Source organism: Lampris incognitus, chromosome 4 (genome assembly GCF_029633865.1).
Source record: "Lampris incognitus isolate fLamInc1 chromosome 4, fLamInc1.hap2, whole genome shotgun sequence".
In the NCBI taxonomy this organism is placed as follows: domain Eukaryota; kingdom Metazoa; phylum Chordata; class Actinopteri; order Lampriformes; family Lampridae; genus Lampris; species Lampris incognitus.
This window is the reverse complement of record NC_079214.1, coordinates 51,730,760-51,750,164: the sequence shown is the minus strand read 5'-3', so window position 1 is coordinate 51,750,164 and position 19,405 is coordinate 51,730,760. Positions and strand designations below refer to the sequence as shown.

At 42.5% G+C, this 19,405-nt stretch overlaps 1 protein-coding gene across 1 annotated transcript in view; it reads right to left on the bottom strand.

The window, feature by feature from the left end:
* The window catches only part of csk (C-terminal Src kinase), a 70,499-nt gene extending 64,739 nt beyond the window's left edge, over positions 1 to 5,760 (bottom strand). Inside the window, exon 1 of the mRNA XM_056278325.1 lies at positions 5,594 to 5,760. The gene's annotated coding sequence lies outside the window, so the exon portion shown is untranslated. The remainder of the gene's footprint in view (positions 1 to 5,593) is intronic.
* Between the last annotated feature and the right edge of the window lie 13,645 nt (positions 5,761 to 19,405).

The window sequence follows — 19,405 nt, the reverse complement described above, 5'->3', positions numbered from 1 at the left end:
GAGGATTTGCGCCCAAGACGGCGGCCACAATGCCACTATTCTACTGGCCAGTGTGACATCCAGTGGGGAAGGGGGGTAGGTGGGTACTGGGGATGGTGATGGGGGGGAGGGTTGCCTGTGGGGCCTCTATCAATGCTCTGCAGCTGCTTAACAAAGACGAAGACTTAGACTTTTGGGAGAAGCATAGGGGAAAATAGGGCATGCTAGTTACTTTATGAAACTGTGGGGTTGGTCTCAGCAATAATGTGAAACAGCAATCACCATGGTGATTAATATCCATCCATCTCAATACTGTTTAAAAAAAATGATTGTTAAAATCACACTTTAATATTAGCTCTATGTTTTGGTTGTTGGGCTAACACTGCATTAGTAGGAATACACAAAGAAGTCTTCTATGTCTCCAAATTGAAGTATTTAAAAGTGCCCACCAGTGATGTCACTGGAGGACAATTCCCCAAAAGCTAAAACTAAATTCCTATTTCCTGATTTTTAGTTGGTGTCAACTGTAGGTAGAAACTTGCTCGCCTTGTTTACTTGGTTTGCTGTGTGTTGCTATGGTAACACACATTTGGAGAGAATGTGGAAGAACTGCATCTGAAAATGTGCATAAGGATGATCCAATTGGCAATAGCACATTTTCTGATATTTTTTTTTTATTTGAGCAAGAGTACACAGAAGAAATGCAGCATTGGCAGAAAGAGATCTGGGCAGCAGCAGAGACACAGGCTGGTACCCAGCAAGCCACAGCTGACCAGGAGGATGTGGACCCATAGTGAGCAAACAGCAACTGGTAGTGCTTATGTAAAAACTACCAACAGAAATTGAATTGCTGTGCTGCAACAAGTTTCATCGCGGACAATTCTTTTAGGATGCAGTCAGAGAATAGCACAAATGGAAACCCTGTCTGTATTAAAGCTCATGAAAATTTGCTCCACGTATGGCTATATAGATGTTTTGAAAAACAAACTTCAAAATATCCAAGATAAATTGAAAACGACTGCCCAAACCAGCTGGACCAGGAGGCAAGTTGAACATCAAGCGAGTACTTTTTGTAACCTAGATAACTAACACTCCCTAGGTGTGTGTGTGTGTGTGTGTGTGTGTGTTTGTGTGTGTGGGCCCTGTGATGGTCTGGCGGCCTGTCCAGGGTGTCTCCCTGCCTGCTGCCCAATGACTGCTGGGATAGACTCCAGCATCCCCGCGACCCTGAGAGCAGGATAAGTGGTTTGGATAATGGATGGATGGATAACCAACACTACGTCTTGGCGATGACTGAAACCAACACTAGCATTACATGGGTGGTTTGGCAGGGTGGCTAAACTACTGTGAAATGACTAAGCTTTCAGAATAATGAAATTGCGTGACGTCTACTCATACTACTTTAAACAGATTCCCGCTACTGTTCAGGTAAACAATGGTATGACTATGCTAAAACACTGCTAGTTTCAAATTTGCAAACTGTATCTTCATGTTATAGCTTCTTTTTTGAGACTCAAATTGGAAACGTGATTGCTAGGCATCGCTGGAGACTGTGTGGGCGAGCCCAGCCGACACTTGCCTGTGAAATGCAATATGGGGATTGTAGTAAAACATGGAACAGCCTAAACAGAAAGAAAACAGACTTTTCTGTCAATAATACTGGTTGTACTGAAAATATTGTTTCAATGGACTATGATAACATTCAAGACTTGACTGCAATTCACATCAGTAGTGTGAATGAGTTACTTTAAAAGATTAAAAAAAGGTTATCCTGAAGTTTGTTTTCCCTCATCTCTAATCTATAGTAGTTGACGCCTTTATCAGAACAGGCTTTTCTGATAAAACTGATAAATTCTTTCAACAAACTTAACAGCAAACACATTATGCAGTAACAAAGGCCTACTGTGACAGACCTAGGGTAAGCAATAGTATGGTTCACATGTAAGAACATTTGGATGAGTCACTTGTCCTGTGTTTGTTAAACTATTCCTGCAGTGTTTTACAATAGCATTGGGTCTTTGGGCAAAAAAATGCCCATTTTAGCCAACAGAATTTTCAAGGAATAAATGCTGTAATTTAGAATAAATTAAAAAATGAGTTAAATAAAAAACTTGGTAATTTCGTTCATGTGTATGAGAATAAGGAAATGCTTTGAAAACTGAAACAAAATAAGGTCTACATCAACGGAACTTGTACATCAAGAGGAAATTCTACAATGAATATTAGATTCTAAGCGTGAAAGCTGAAAAGAGGAACCAGTACAGGTGCAGTGCAGATCTTGCTGCAGGTTTCAGTTTCCACACTTCCTAAATGAACAGCCCAATAGCTGCTATGCACCGTCTTGCACCAGGTAAAATGTGCCTTTCAAATTATGTTCAACCAGCTGTGGATTCGTGGCCATTGAGGCATTTAAGGATAAAATGAATGTCTGCAAGCCTTAAAATATGACAAGTTATATGTTCTAGCCTCAGAACAATAAACGTTGTGCATCTCTTTCCAGTGTAACTTCCTGATTGTTCGTTGAACCAATGCATTGCTAGCCACTGACTGTACTTCCTTCTAGAGCAGCAACAACACTGTGTTGCTTGAAAAGACGGCTACAAAATGATGATGATGATGAATATTTAGTGCATCCATGCATACTCTGCTATCAAGAATGAAGTGCATTTGCTTTGTATGCAAGGTCCTGTTTGTTTTTTTAAGTTAATATTTGTCAATATTAACTTAAAAAAAATCCAAATGGCAAATAGGTTCCTGTTTCATAACCACTGAGAAAATGTCTCCTTTGGTTATAAGTGAATGAAAAGATTCTGATGGTGGTGAAGAAGAGAAAGTTGAGAAAAGAGCCTTGGAGGGGAAAGGGACAAAACAAAGTCATTGTACTGAGATCAGAATCAGAATCATATTTATTGCCAAGTAAAAAAGAACATAAAAGAAATTTGTCTTGGTATGTTAGTGTAAGGGGGAAAGATTAATGGTAAGTAGTAAAGAAAAAAGTTAAAAAGAATAATATATTATATATAAGATAAACTACAACTAAAAGTAAGGTGCAATAAGACGGAATCACCACTGGTTCAGAGCTGAAACACGAGAGACCATGTGGCAGCCAGCCCCTGATGTCCGGCACTGGGTGGCAGGCGCTCTATTTACAAAAGTTAAATGGGAATTTTAAGAAGTTATTTACAGAATAAAAGTTATTTACAGCATAGTGCAGGTTTTACGCAAGATGTTCATACACAGAGAGCACAGTAGGGAAGATATAAGGGGTTAGGGGGTGGGAGGGCGACAGCGTCAGGATCTGTGTGTCTGGGGGCTTGTTAGAGAGGCTTAGTGCTGTAGGGAAGAAGCTGTTCTTATGGCACGAGGTTCTGGTTTTTACAGACCTTAGCCTCTTGTCAGATCCACTGCCACTTGGACAGTCTTTATACGCACAATGAGACAGTCCACATACAGACAGAGTCATTACTTTCTTGCTGATTGTGTAAGACAAGCTCAGAGCTTAATGTAACACAGTAATTGAGCCTAGCTCTTCTCACTGCTCTTCAGAAAGACCAGACAGTGATCTCTCCCTTCTGAACTCTTCACTCAAAAGAATTGAGCCAGCACAGGCCTCTGAGCTTGTCTGTTGCCTCTGGTTCCATTCAAGCAACACTGTGTGGAGACTATTTCTATATAGCTGTCAGTCAGATAATGCAAAGGATAGAGACTGACTGACATAGAGAAAGCAGGGGCAGGAAGTGACTTGGTATTAAAGATGTTTGCACGTGAGAGTCGTTTAATGTCTCTGCAAATGCATCTGTACTGCCTCACCACTCAGCCAAGCCCTAATTCACCATGTTGTTTTAATGGAGGAGACGGTTATCTACAACCATGCACCAAAATGAGAAAGTCAGCTTGTTAGATTGTTATAATCACGTATAATCACAGTTCAGAGTAAGTCAAGTGCTGTTCTACAAGGTGTGCCTGCTTGCATACAAGCAAGGCAATATGTAATGGCCAAAATTTTTACATGCAGTCTGAGTTGAAAAACTCTCCCACATAAAGAAGCAAAAGCACAAACTGGAGCTTCATTCAGCAGGGAGCCCCACAGCATCCCGACACAGCAACGGCAGCAGGTTAGCCCTGACGGACACAACATACGGATCCCAAACATGTTGCAGTCTGGTTTACTAAATTCCTCTGGGGATAATGAACACAAGGGCCAAATGCCCTTCACCCCCCCACACCTCCACCCCCTCATCTTGGTAACAGATTTTCTACAATGCAAGCCCCAAAGCTACTATGCTGCTGCTTCATTACCTCTCTGCACTCACCATAATTAGTAAGACGGTCAGGGCAGCCTAGGATGTTAGGTGCTTTAATCCAAACTGAGATACTCCATATTTGAAGAAAAAAAAACTAAACTAAACAACAGACCACTAGTGTTATGCGATTGCTGGTATGAAAGTAAAGAAGATTATAGGTTACTATTTAAGTTATGATTCATGTTGAAGTGGAGACCTTCACATAAACTTGTGTTTCAAGGTAAAGGATCTTCCGCACCTCTGAAATGATGACAAGATAATTTCCGGGTCGTTTTTTTTTCTTCTTTTTTTTTCTTTTCTTTGAATGTTGTTTAAGAATAAGACATTTCACTTGTAGGCCTTGAATGTTCACAATTTGGGTTTCGATCACACCGCATTCTGAAAAATGACATCTTCTAAAAGGAGGCAGAAGAACACTAACATGGTCCCTTAAGGTAAATTCAACAACCTCCGGATGGATTTAGATTCCGATTTTGAGCTACCACATGATACAATCTCACACAGCACGAAACCGACAAGAAGCACAAGAAGAAGTTAGTGATCCGACTTGTTATAAACTAAGGCAGTCATCTCCTAAGAGGGACAGCCAAAGTAACAATCTGAGGAGGACACGGCATTGTTTGGCAGTCATGTCACAGCACGCCACGGTATGTGCGTTAACATTTTTGTCAGGCAATCATCTCGAAGTGTTGAGCAAGGTGTTAACAACTTGGTATTTTTAAGACCAAGGTTAAAGGGTGGGCGGCTTCATGCTGGCCTGGCCGACTAAAACGTCAATAACAACTAACCGTATACCCCACTTAGTGAACAATTACCAACTGCCATTATGCACGAGACGATCACATACACAACTGTCCAACACTGCACGACTTGTACACAAGTGGGATGCTCCCAGCTTTGGGACGCGACAAGAAAAATTAATCAATGTCAGTGTAGCGAAAACCATCTTTTTTTTAATAATAATAAGCGAAAATACTAATCGATGTTTCCATCAATGGGAATGGGTTGACCCTCGGTTCCAGCCAGATGATCTTGTGGAAGGCGGAGGTGGCAGTGATATAGTGATCTAGCAAGCTAACGCTAACGCTCCCGTTTAGCTCCGTTGCGTCTAAAATCGTGTGTAGCAAAGCAACTTAGCGGAGTTACGCGTGTTTCCAGCACCGGCACAGTCTAAAAAACACAGAACACAGAACCGAACAGCGAAATCCCCTCTGACCATTATCCCGAAGCTTTCCGAGCTAAACCGTTGCTGCAACAGCAGCACAGCCAGAGACAAAACACTGCTCTGGCGTGCACTTGGTGCAACTCACCGTAAAAGATGGCACTTTGGGCTTGACCAGATGTTTGTTGTAAGTTAGCGATGCAGACCCATTAACATGACCTCAGTGGTGGTGGGGGTTTGGGGGGGCATCCAGCTTTCTTTTTTTTTTTTTATGGCGTTAAGATTAGACGATTCGCCGTGCACTGTGGCGAGCTGGCAAGGGCCTGGTAGAGGAAATGGTCTCCGGTTCGTTGCGTGTACGCATGCGCAAATGTCCTGAGCACACAGCCGAGGGGAGCGCTGACTGAGCACAGCCCTGTGGCCAAACAGGTGATGTGAGTCCACGAAGGCTGAGAAGAGATGGGAAGCAACTCAGAGGTAATGATGGGAAGCAACTCAGCCAACTTACGATCGATACAGAAGGGGTCGGGTCTTAAAGGTGTTTCCATGCTTGAGGAATGTATAGATCCCCATAGATTAATCTTCTTTTTGCACGCACCGTTGGTACTAGGTGGTCAAAACAACACAGGCTCAGGTGCAGCGTCTTCATCATGGACAGTTTTGCGAGGATGCTTCCTTGCTGAAAAAAAGAAAGAAAAGTAAAACCAGCCGAAGGCCCGCCATCCTACTCTATACCAAACTACTGCCTCGGTGTTATCAGTCGACGTTCCTCTGAGTTTTCAGGAGATGCCACTCAGGGAATGCTTGGAGAGGAGATGTCAGGGGTCAGGAGGGACACTCCCGTCACATGAGAAGAAAGACAAGAAAATGGAAATTACCCCCTGTTGCCCTCGAAATTGTTGCGAAATGGAGTATATACAGCAGTATGTACATGCAGTATATACATGTAGTATATACATGTAGTATATGTTTATAAGTAACCTGCTAACATCTATTTCAGCATCTCTTTTATATTCCCTGCACCATTGCACCTTATCACCTCTTACTTCACATGTACACTACCGTTCAAAAGTTTGGGATCACATTGAAATGTCCATATTTTTGAAGGAAAAGCACTGTACTGTTCAATGAAGATAACTTTAAACTAGTCTTAACTTTAAAGAAATACACTCTATACATTGCTAATGTGGTAAATGACTATTCTAGCTGCAAATGTCTGGTTTTTGGTGCAATATCTACATAGGTGTATAGAGGCCCATTTCAAGCAACTATCACTCCAGTGTTCTAATGGTACAATGTGTTTGCTCATTGGCTCAGAAGGCTAATTGATGATTAGAAAACCCTTGTGCAATCATGTTCACACATCTGAAAACAGTTTAGCTCGTTACAGAAGCTACAAAACTGACCTTCCTTTGAGCAGATTGAGTTTCTGGAGCATCACATTTGTGGGGTCAATTAAACGCTCAAAATGGCCAGAAAAAGAGAACTTTCATCTGAAACTCGACAGTCTATTCTTGTTCTTAGAAATGAAGGCTATTCCATGCGAGAAATTGCTAAGAAATTGAAGATTTCCTACACCGGTGTGTACTACTCCCTTCAGAGGACAGCACAAACAGGCTCTAACCAGAGTAGAAAAAGAAGTGGGAGGCTGCGTTGCACAACTGAGCAAGAAGATAAGTACATTAGAGTCTCTAGTTTGAGAAACAGACGCCTCACAGGTCCCCAACTGGCATCTTCATTAAATAGTAGCCGCAAAACACCAGTGTCAACATCTACAGTGAAGAGGCGGCTGCGGGATTCTGGGCTTCAGGGCAGAGTGGCAAAGAAAAAGCCATATCTGAGACTGACCAATAAAAGAAAAAGATTAAGATGGGCAAAAGAACACAGACATTGGACAGAGGAAGACTGGAAAAAAGTGTTGTGGACGGATGAATCCAAGTTTGAGGTGTTTGGATCACAAAGAAGAACGTTTGTGAGACGCAGAACAAATGAAAAGATGCTGGAAGAATGCCTGACGCCATCTGTTAAGCATGGTGGAGGTAATGTGATGGTCTGGGGTTGCTTTGGTGCTGGTAAGGTGGGAGATTTGTACAGGGTAAAAGGGATTCTGAATAAGGAAGGCTATCACTCCATTTTGCAACGCCATGCCATACCCAGTGGACAGCGCTTGATTGGAGCCAATTTCATCCTACAACAGGACAATGACCCTAAACACACCTCCAAATTGTGCAAGAACTATTTAGAGCAGAAGCAGGCAGCTGGTATTCTATCGGTAATGGAGTGGCCAGCGCAGTCACCAGATCTGAACCCCATTGAGCTGTTGTGGGAGCAGCTTGACCGTATGGTACGCAAGAAGTGCCCATCCAACCAATCCAACTTGTGGGAGCTGCTTCTGGAAGCGTGGGGTGCAATTTCTCCAGATTACCTCAACAAATTAACAGCTAGAATGCCAAAGGTCTGCAATGCTGTAATTGCTGCAAATGGAGGATTATTTGACGAAAGCAAAGTTTGATGTAAAAAAAATCTTATTTCAAATACAAATCATTATTTCTAACCTTGTCAATGTCTTGACTCTATTTTCTATTCATTTCACAACATATGGTGGTGAATAAGTGTGACTTTTCATGGAAAACACAAAATTGTTTGGGTGATCCCAAACTTTTGAACGGTAGTGTATATAGTCAATCCTTGTGTATATATCTGAAGATTGTTGTATTATAATGTTGTTATTCTATGTTACGTACCCTGAGACAGCCATGCCATGAAACCAGAGTCAAATTCCATGTTTGTGCAAACCGACATGGCCAATAAAACATGATTCTGATCCTGATTCTGATGCAGTTATTCCATCCTGATCTCACAAAGGTCGCTTGGCATGTTATAAAATGAAATTTTCTACTCTAACAGAATAATTTGAACATTTTGCCAACGCACTGGCATTTGAAATTTCTTTTTTTGTTTTTTATAGAAGGAAAAAGGCAAAAGCATTAGTCTTTGCTGTGGTGGTGTGATTCTTGTAAATAATGGCATCCACTCTTCAATAATTCTGTGGTTAAGTGTGTTCATTTTATTTTCATTTTTTATTTATTTTGTTTATTTTTATAGGACCAGTGCTCACTAAATAGTATATTGTGCCAGATGTAGCGAACAGCTCATTTTCATCTGTAGTCCCTAGGCAGAGGAAACTGCACTCCATCTGAAAGAAGTATTAAAGAAAACTGCTTGAATAAAAGGACAACTACAAGTTAACATACTATGCAAAAAGACGCATATGCAAAAAGATGCATCTGAAAGATAAGTGTTGCCAGAATTGTACAATTATATCAACAAGGTAGAAATTTGGCCCCTACATGTTGCAGCTAATGGCCACAGGACTGGTTTTCCTTAGGTCATTATTTAATACCTGATTTGAACATTTTAAAGGGTGTTTCACAATTCAGGAGCTTTAACTGAAAAAGGAAAAAAACTGTCAAACCAATTTCTTTTTATTCTGTACTTGATATAACAGGGTCCTCTTGAGGTGGGCCTTGCTGACATTGTGCCATAATTGCCATGTCTTCCAAATTGTTTAAGCGATGGCGGGGCAAGGCCATTGAAGATCTAACATAACAAACTGACGTTAGACGTGAACAGAACATTTTCAGATTTGTTTTTTGAAACTGTATGTACAATACTATGACTATAAATGGCAGGACAGGACAGGCTTGGCCTTGGTACTGGATCTTCTGTCACTATGCAAATGTCTGCTTTTCAAGTTGTCCACTTACCCAATAAACCAAGTCTGATTTGGCCAACACTTATAAAACAAATGAATGAATGCAAGAATGAATGATGATTTATTTCGAACATGTAAATAAAAATAGAATAGGATACTCTTTATTAGTCATTTTGTGCATACATACATACAAATGAGATTTACTCTCTGCATTTAATCCATCCTAGCTGTGTAGCTAGGAGCAGTGGGCAGCTGCCAGGCAGCACCCGGGGACCAACTCTGGTTATTTCTTCCTATTGCCTTGGTCAGGGGGCACAGACTGGAGTATTAACCCTAACATGCATGTCTTTTTCGATGGTGGGAGGAAACCGGAGTGCTCGGAGGCAACCCACGCAGACACGGAGAGAACATGGGATGGCCTGGGGTTCCAACCCAGGTCCTTCCTGCTGTGAGGCAACAGCGCTAACCACTGGGTCACTGTGTATGATAAAAACATATAGATAAGCCATTGCCAATAATCTGAAGTGATCAATAATTCCACACATCAAACTCAGTGAACAAATCTCCATATGTATCAGGTCATTTGTTGCATGTTGGAAAAGGAGAAGAAGGATGTATAAACTTATTATTTTCCTACCCCTTCTCACCTACTCTTAATTTAATTCAGCTACTATACATTACAAACTCCATTCCCACTGTACTGTGTAGTTCAAATTCAATGCAAGTTGTGCTGCACAATTCAAACGCAACTACTGCGAGCAATAAGATAAAAAAGGGGGAAAAACACACATCAAAAACATGAGAGAACGAAAGAGAGGAAGAACAAAAAAACACATCATAATGTCATGTACCAAGAATAAATGCTACCAAGAATCAATGCTACGTGCAACACAAATATCCACTCAGTGTCAGAGAAAGAAAAATGTAAAAAGAAATGCAATAAGACATTTTAGATTTAAATAAAACTTAAACAGTGAACACAACTCTTCGTCATCCCTATATCTCCTGACGGAAAGAGTACTCAAGTAAGGTGTGTTGACATAACAAAATGAATGAGACTAAGTAATGCAGTTTACAGCATAGCTTATTACCACCTGGGATTTTAATGGTTTGTAATAATGTGTCCAGTAATGACTTGCAATGATATGTAAACGTGCATAAGCTCACAGCTGGGGAACAGATGGGCTCATCACTCCTAGTCATGCCTTGACATTAACAGAGGTAACCTTTCAGAAGTGCAGTCAATATGTCCCTGTTTATGTGGCTTTATGGATTACAGAGACACTTTTTTAAACGAGACAGTCTAAATGCAATTATAGTAGTTCGTTTTACCCCCGAGTGACGCTGCAGCGGTCTGAACACAAGTTGACTGACACCTAGTGGACATTCTGTGTAACTACATGGTACATGATCAACTTCTTTCGGCTTGTTCCCTGTGTCCCAGGGGTCGCCACAGCGGATTTGAGAGTTCCCATCGGTACCCTGTGAGGGCACAGCACCGATGGCGGTCTTGTCAATCCGCATAATGATTTGGCAAAATTTTACATCGGATGCCCTTCCTGACACAACCACTAACCCTATGGATTATAATCTACATTATATGCACGACCCACAAAAACAAGCTTGTACTGCTAAGTATTAAACTTTTTTCCCCTATACATATATATATATTTGTTAAAAGAAACAGTCAACGGTAGGCTTTATCACTATTAACGATTCTATCACTATTTAGTTTGAGGAAGTGGTACACCACTTCCATCGTCTCAGGTTAAGAGTGTGGGTGTCATCCTGGACAGCACATTATCTTTTGAAGCTCACATCACCAACGTTACTCGGTCTGCATACTTCCACCTACGCAATATTAATCATCTTCGCCCGTCACTTACACCTAACAGCACCGCCATACTCATTCACACCCTAGTTACATCCTGTATTGATTACTGCAATCCTATCCTCTTTGGTCTTCCCCTCAAGTGTCTTCATAAACTCCACGTGGTCCAGGATTCAGCTACCCGTATCATTACCAGAACTCCTTCCATAGATCATATCACTCCTGTTCTTCAGCAACTCCATTGGCTCCCTGTTAAATATCGTATTGACTTCAAGTTATTAAGTTATTAAGTTATTAAGGCCCTTAATAACTTAGCTCCTTCGTATCTTTTCTAAACGCCTTCATATCCACACGCCCTCTCGCACTCTCAGATCCTCTTCTGCTCTTCAGCTCACTACACCATTGGCCTGCTTGACTACCATGGGGTCTAGAGCCTTCAGTCATTCCGCCCCCCGCCGACGGACCTCTCTCCCACAGGGCATTCACAACACTGACTCTCTTTCAACCTTCAGATCCCATCTCAAAACATTCCTTTCAAACTGGCATATTCAGTCTGACCCACGCTTCACTGAGTTTTGTGCTGATGATGATTTTATACTTACCTGTTGTATTAACTTTTTATTGTCTACCCTGCTTTGTTTTTTTATTTTATGCTGTCTGATACAGTGCTGCTTGTTTTTTTTACTGTGTTCTGTAAGGTGTCCTTGAGTGCTCTGAAAGGCACCCTCAAATAAAATGTATTATATATAAATATATAAGGGTCTGTGTGACGCCATATATATATATATATATATATGTCGGTGTGTGTGTGTGTGTGTGTGTGTGTGTGTGTGTGTGTGTGTGTGTGTGTGTGTGTGTGTGTGTGTGTGTGTGTGTGTGTGTGTGTGTGTTGGTCCTGTGATGACCTAGTGGGACTGCTGGGATAGGCTCCAGCATCCCCTCCTCAACCCTGAGAGCAGGATAAGTGGTTTGGATAATGGATATATATACATACACATACACACACCTATAATCCTACATGATAATCTAATGCCAAAAAAAAAGCACCACAAACAGAATACAGAAACTGCATAGTGTGATTTATAGCACCATTGTGTTTTAAAACTGTGTCATTTAGACTGGAGTATGCATAATCCAGTTCTTGTCAGCAACTGTTTTGCCAGAGTAGGTGTAACACTGAATAGGTGTAACAATCATGTCTCATTTTGGAATAAACCTTGTCATGTATTTAAACATCAATGGTGTCTTTGCCCTGCATGTAAAATAGTAGAGTGAAATAACCACCTGGATATGAAGAAGGTAGCAATGGCCGATCCTAGCGTCTCATCAGGAAGTGATGTAATCGATTCCCGAACTCAGCATGTCTGATTTAGGCCATGACAAAACCTTGATTCTTGGGTGTGCCATCGTGGAGGGAGGGTGGGGGGGGTACCTCCTTCTCATCGCATATAAATGGAATATTATAGGCATTTGCAACGAGTTTTCAGTTCCATTAAGGAGAGTCTAGAAATGTTGAGCCAAATTCTCACAGAGGTGCAAATTCACACAGCAGAGAAAACTCACACATTATTCCTGAGGTATCAGTGAAACACACACACACACACACACACACACACACACACACACACACACACACACACACACACACACACACACACACACACACACACACACACACACACACACGCACAAACATAAAACAGAGGATTTCGGCATATTATATAATTTATTCCCACTTGAATCGTCCTTACCAGGCATTGCATTAGGAACCCTTTTGTGTTGCAATTAAATGGGAGGTTTCATTTCACTCTGGGGCAGATGAATGATAGATCAGGGTTTAATGATCCCTGGTTTCAGATGAAGCTTTAAGATGAACTGTGCTCAGGGTCACTGGGTTAGAATCTGTCTCCACACACAATCTGGAGGAGCAAAACAGGAACTGCATAGCTGGCCCTTGGATGGGCCACAGGGGTAAAGGTCACAGATAGACACTAACAGTGGTCAGCATTCTGTAAACATATTCACAGCAGGCAAGAGAGGGCAACATGGAGCCCTTATCAAAACACCCAAAAGAACAGGAAGCCTTTCCCTTTCAAAAACAAGATGTGCCGCACGCAACACACAAAGGACCCCCCACCGGCACACACTGCTAGCACAATTAAGGCTCTCAGTCTAAGCCCAAAACCTGCCCAGTAGGTGCATACATTTCCCGCCTGGACTTTTTTTTCCCCGCTCATGTTGCTATTGCGTCTCGCACAATGGCACATGCTACACTCTCTGGGGAAACATACCGTTCCCTGTTATTGTCCCTTTGTGTCAGAGCGGAGTCAGGACAGGCCTCTGCTGTAGGCCGATGGATGCCGTGTTAGCCCAGCTATGTTGAGTGCAGGAGGACTCATTCCCATCTCCAAAAGGCGAGCGGTGGCCGAGTTCCACCTCTAGAAAGACAAGTTTATGAGTGCAGAGGTAGACCCTTCCCATGCCCTTAGCTAGAGTCAGGGGCAAAGACTGGTGCTGTTTGCTGCCTGGTGCGAGCATTGCCCATACAAGTAGCATCAGGTTCTCATGGCAGTTTAGACAGTTCTGAAACAGGTCCACAAGGCTTACAGGCAGGTCTGGGGCACCGGACAAACAAGATAATACACATTTGGTGGACACTTTGAGCAAATTCTTCCTTAATAGCATTTGGTTTCAGAAACAAATGCAACTCAGCGTGATTTCACACTGACACATCGCCAGCAGAGGGCAACATCGGTTTTGTTGTGGGACTGTTCCACCAGGACAAGGCCTGATTTAGAAACTATCTCTTAATTGTGTTTCTGTATGAAAACTTTAACTTTGACTGGAGATAAGTTCGAACACTTAACTCAAAAAAAAAGGTGGCATGGTGGCCCAGTTGTTGCCTCACAGCAAGAAGGTCCTGGGTTCGAACCCCAGGCCGTCCCAGGTCCTTTCTGTGTGTAGTTTTGCACGTTCTTCCTGTGTCTGCATGGGTTTCCTCCAGGTGCTCCGGTTTCCTCCCACCATCAAAAAGACATGCATGTTAGGGTCAATACTCCAGTCTGTGTCCCTGAGCAAGGCAATGGAAAGAAGAACTGGAGTTGGTCCCCGGGCGCTGCAGCTGCCCACTGCTCCTATACAATAGGATGGGTTAAATACAGAGAACAAATTCATTATGAAATTACAATTTGTTGTAAGTATACAATGGCAAATAAAGTGGCTTTCTTTCTAACTCGGCTCTTTGGATCAGTGTCATTACATTTATAGGGAGGTCATTTAGCTGATGCTGTCAGGGGGACTTTAAATGAACCCAACAGTGGCATACTGTGGTGGAGTGGAGTGTGGGCCAGCAGACACAATTTAGCCCAATTAACTCAGGGCAGATTTAATTGAGTCCACATCCCATTCTAGAACTAGGGAGATGCTTAAACTCGCTCCCAAACTACAGACTGTGTTTTTGAAATGGTTGTAATCCTTGGTGTTTTTAACTGACTTTGCTTTTAATTTGTTGAGCCCCGCCGCCACCATCTTTGTCCATGTCTCTGTGGTGCAGCTTTGCCACACATATACTTTAGTTCTTTGAGTCTGCACACATAACAACCCAACAGTTGTCTGGAGCGCAAGCCCGAATGCCACAGCATTTATACAACAGATGAGGCTGTGACCCCAAAGGTCTACTCACTTTAAACCCTGGCGGATTGGGACTAGGATCAATTAACCCGGGTGAGTTTTAGATAGTTTTTTTAAACTGCTGATGAACGAATTCAATGAACAATCCACAGTTTAAAATCGATTAAACAAGTAATCCCTGAAATGATCATGCATACATATCATTTCAGGAAATTTGACACACACTAATGAGGCCCAAAACCTGACACATACAATTAGATTCTGCAAACAGGACACACAAAAAAAGAAGAAGAAGAAAAAGGGGGTTGTAATTTCTATGGAAAAAAAGGACAAAATGTTTGCCAAGTAATCATGGTCGGTTGATTTGACAATTGACAGAATGAAGTGGGAGTCAATTAAGAAGCAGTAGGATACTCCATAGTCAGTACTAGGTACCCGAAGTCATCACAAATAATGTTTGATGACATTGCAGCAAAATCAAGGTATTACACTTGTTAAAATGCATCACCAGACCTCTGATAGTAAAACTAGATCCAGTCAGAGTTTCAGACCAATAGCCATGCTGCCAAATTTAACACTTTCAACTTGGCCATCTGCTTTTTGCTGCTGGTCCTGCTGAAGAAGCTAAACGCATTGTTGACATTCTCCTGCATCTCAATGAAATTGGCCAAAATTCAGGAATGCATCAGCCCTGTTGTTATTTTAGATAATGTCAGCTCTGCTAAGGTGATGGTTCTCATGATGTTGGGGATGTCCACCTAGCCAGGCCTCTGTGGGATTCTTATGCACACATATACATACCATACTGTATATGTATGTTTTTATAGATAGATAGATAGATAGATAGATAGATAGATAGATAGATAGATAGATAGATAGATAGATAGATAGATAGATAGATAGATAGATAGATAGATAGATAGATAGATAGATAGATAGATAGATAGATAGATAGATAGATAGATAGATAGATAGATAGATAGATCGATCGATCGATCAATCGATAGATGGCCCAGTGGTTAGCACTGTTGCCTCACAGCATGAAGGTCCTGGGTTCAAACCCCAGGTTGTCCCAGGTCCTTTATAGATAGCTAGATGGATGGCACGGTGGCCCAGTGGTTTGCACTGTTGCCTCACAGCAAGAAGCTCCTAGGTTTGAACCCCAGGCCGTCCCAGACCCTTTCTGTGTGTAGTTTTACATGTTCTCCCCATGTCTGTGTGGGTTTCCTTCGGGTGCTCCGGTTTCCTCCCACCATCAAAAAGACATGTATGTTAGGGTTCATACTCCTGTATGTGCCCCTGACCAAGGCAATGGAAAGAAGAACTGGAGTTGGTGCCTGGGTGCTGCAGCTGCTCACTGCTGCTATACAATCGGATGTGTTCAATGCAGAGAACACATTTCATTGTAACCTGTACAATGACAAAATAAAGTAGCTTTCTTCTTTCTTCTTCTGGATAGATGGATGGAGAGATGGATGGATGGATAGATCGATAGATAGATGGATGGATGGATGGTTGGATGGATGGATGGATAGATAGATAGATAGATAGACATATAGTGAAGGTTGAAAATTTACCTGGAATGGCTGTGCAAATAAGTTATGGCAGTGTCACATATCATACAACAGGTGGTTTAAACAAAGCTCTCTGACTGCTCAAAGAAACATCCCATACGGATGATTGCAGAGACATTGTTATTATTATTATTAATAATAATAATACATATATTATACATTATTGTACATTATTAAAACTCGGTGTTTACTATGCTAATTTTTCAGATAACCTGAGGAGTGAACTTATTTACTCTCTATTTTTAATCGTTCTGTGTCTTTACTGCTTTGCAGAGAAAGTTTTAGATAAGTGCACAAGCCCCCCCCCCCCCCCTCTGTTGTAGAGCTTCTGTCTAAGAACGGAATCAAATTGAGTTGGGGGGCCGTGACTTGAAACACCGGCTGAGCTTTGTACTTTTTACATCGCAGCTATAGTCATGAATATGTCCTGGTTGTTAATGTTATATTTCCGCGCATATAGTAGATAAGAAGCACATGTGGTCGGATGTGAGGAGTGTGTTGAGCTCGATGTGACCCACAAGCCGTCCACTGCCCACCACTCCTGTAGAGAGCAAAATGGCAGCATCTATAAAGAGTATGAACATGGCGTTACATAACACATGAAGCTGATCTGTGTTCACGATAGTTCCAGTCTGAGCATTTGAGACACGGGTGTGTCATGGTGCTAGAACGATAAAAGGATTGCTATGAGGAGGATAAACCTGTGAGTTACGTTATGTGAGGCTGGGTGATGTGCCTCCTCGATCTGTAAGAATCAGCTGTCTGTGTAATTAGGGTCACTATTGTAGAAGTATTGCTGGGATTAGATTAGGGCCTCCTATCAGCCGAGTGCATGTGTTGAAGTGGGCGGGATGTGAAGTGAGCGTGCAAGAATGGTTTAGGAGTTTTTACTGCAGTTTCAAATGAATCTCTCAGTCATCTCATCATCATGTGGGAGAAACTGGAAATAAAGGAAGTGGGGAGAGGGTGGATTCCTGAGACTCTGAAATCCACACGTATGCCTTTCACAAGAGGTGTCACCAGTAATGTCAGCAGTCAGTAATGTCTTGCTCAGGGGTACTTTGACAAAAAACAGCGTGATTCAACTTGTGATTCTCACACCACTCAGCGTGACTCTTAGACTAAGACTCTGTCACTCACCCGGCTAAGGGATGGTCTGTCCAGGGTTACACCACCCTCTTCACTTCAAATGTGCATGTGTTTACTCACATTCATTTCCAGACAGCAGTAGTTACAGATTTTGGTCAGTGTGTTCAGAGTGATTGCTAATAGGGGCAGAGTCAAATCATTGTATAGCTAACAATTATTCCTCACAACAACCGATATTAAGATACATCTATGAACATACCGGATTTAGAATTATTTCTCAAATCCTCAAACTTTTCTGAGATACGAAAATGATCATATTTATCTTGCATATTATATGTCAGATTTTTCCAAACTTGGGTAGGAATCCTGTCTGTCTGACCACTTGGTGGCTCTGCAGGGCCCAGGAGGGCTCCAGTCACCCATTACACCCACCCTGCAGCGAGAGTCTTCTAATTGGGAAACACACCCATCATATCCAGCCTGAGTACCGCAGACATGCCGTGATGCCTGGCCGCAACCAGCAAACCACCACTGCACCGGTCAAAGAGCAGCTGATCGGACAAGGTCGGAGCAAGCAGACCCGAGCCTGTGGAGGGAGAACATGGGGTGAGATGGATGGTAGAGAGAAGAATAACAAATTATAGCAGGGGTGAGGAAGACAAGAAGGGGAAGCAGGCGAGAAAGTGAATGATAAGGGATATGGTTGGGGGGAAAAAAACACACAACGCTATGGAAATAAGTAGCTTTGGGCCAGCGTTGTTCTCTCCTCTCGTCTGTTTCTGCTCGCACCAATGAACACTTGACGTTAAACTCTGGCAGTCGAACACTTATTGGAGTAGACACCGACACATCAAGAATTTTCAATTTCTTTTCTTTTGCTGTCAGCTTTTGTTTTCTTGTGTTTAATCCACACACAAAAAACAACACAAAACACAAAAAAACCCCCCGCATAACTCAGTAACTGATTTTAAAAGTTGACTTGTTGTAGACTTGGATGTTCGCCAAATACACCATTTGACCGTTATGGCTGAAAAAAATGGCGTTCATTGCTGTTTACTGAAAAGCCGGAGCAGTAAAAAGTCAAATTTTGTTTGTGGCATTGGCAAGATATTGTCTCTCATAAAAACACATTACAGAGGTACACTACATTTTGTATGCGGACACCTGAACATCACACCCACAAGTGCTTGTTAAACATCTCATTCCAACCATGGGCATTAACATGGAGTTGCCCCCACCCCCGCCCCTGCCCCCCGGCTGCTATAACAGCCTCCAGTCTTCTGGGAAGGCTTTCCACTAGATTTTGGATCATGGCTGTGGGGATTCACTCCCATTCAGTCACAACAGCATTAGTGAGATGACCTGGCTCACAGCCGGAGGTCCAGTTCATCCCAAAGGTGTTGGATGGGGTTGAGGTCAGGGCTCTGTACAGGCCAGTCAAGTTTTTCCGCACCAAACTCAGCAAACCACGTCTTTATAGACATCGCTTTGTACACAGGGGCATGCTGAAACAGGAAAGGGCCTTCTCCAAACTGTTGCCACAAAGTTGGAAGCACATGATTCTCTAGAATGTCATTGTATGCTGTAGCATTAAGATTACCCTTCAGATTTCCTTCTTTTTTCTTTTTTTTTTTTGTCTACTTGGCGATGCTGGTCACGTGGCTTAGGTCCTGGGCTGTTCCGATTGCATCTGGACATTGCTTGGCATCCTTCTCATCATATTCTTCATCCATCCATCCATCATCCGAACCGCTTATCCTGCTCTCAGGGTCACGGGGATGCTGGAGTCTATCCTAGCAGTCATTGGGCGGCAGGCGGGGAGATATTCTGGATGCCTCACAGTAAGAAGGTCCTGGGTTCGAGCCCCGGGGTAGTCAAACCTTGGGGGGGGGTCATCCCGGGTCGTCCTCTGTGTGGAGTTTGCATGATCTCCCCATGTCCGTGTGGGTTTCCTCCGGGGGCTCCGGTTTCCTCTCACAGTCCAAAGACATGCCGGTGAGGTGAATCGGCCATATTCTTCATATATTTTATAATTCTGTTATCCTCTTTCAGTGCTGCATTCTGTAAATTGTGTACACACAACATCCATGCATGACTGTCCATCTTGGGAGAGAGATCCCT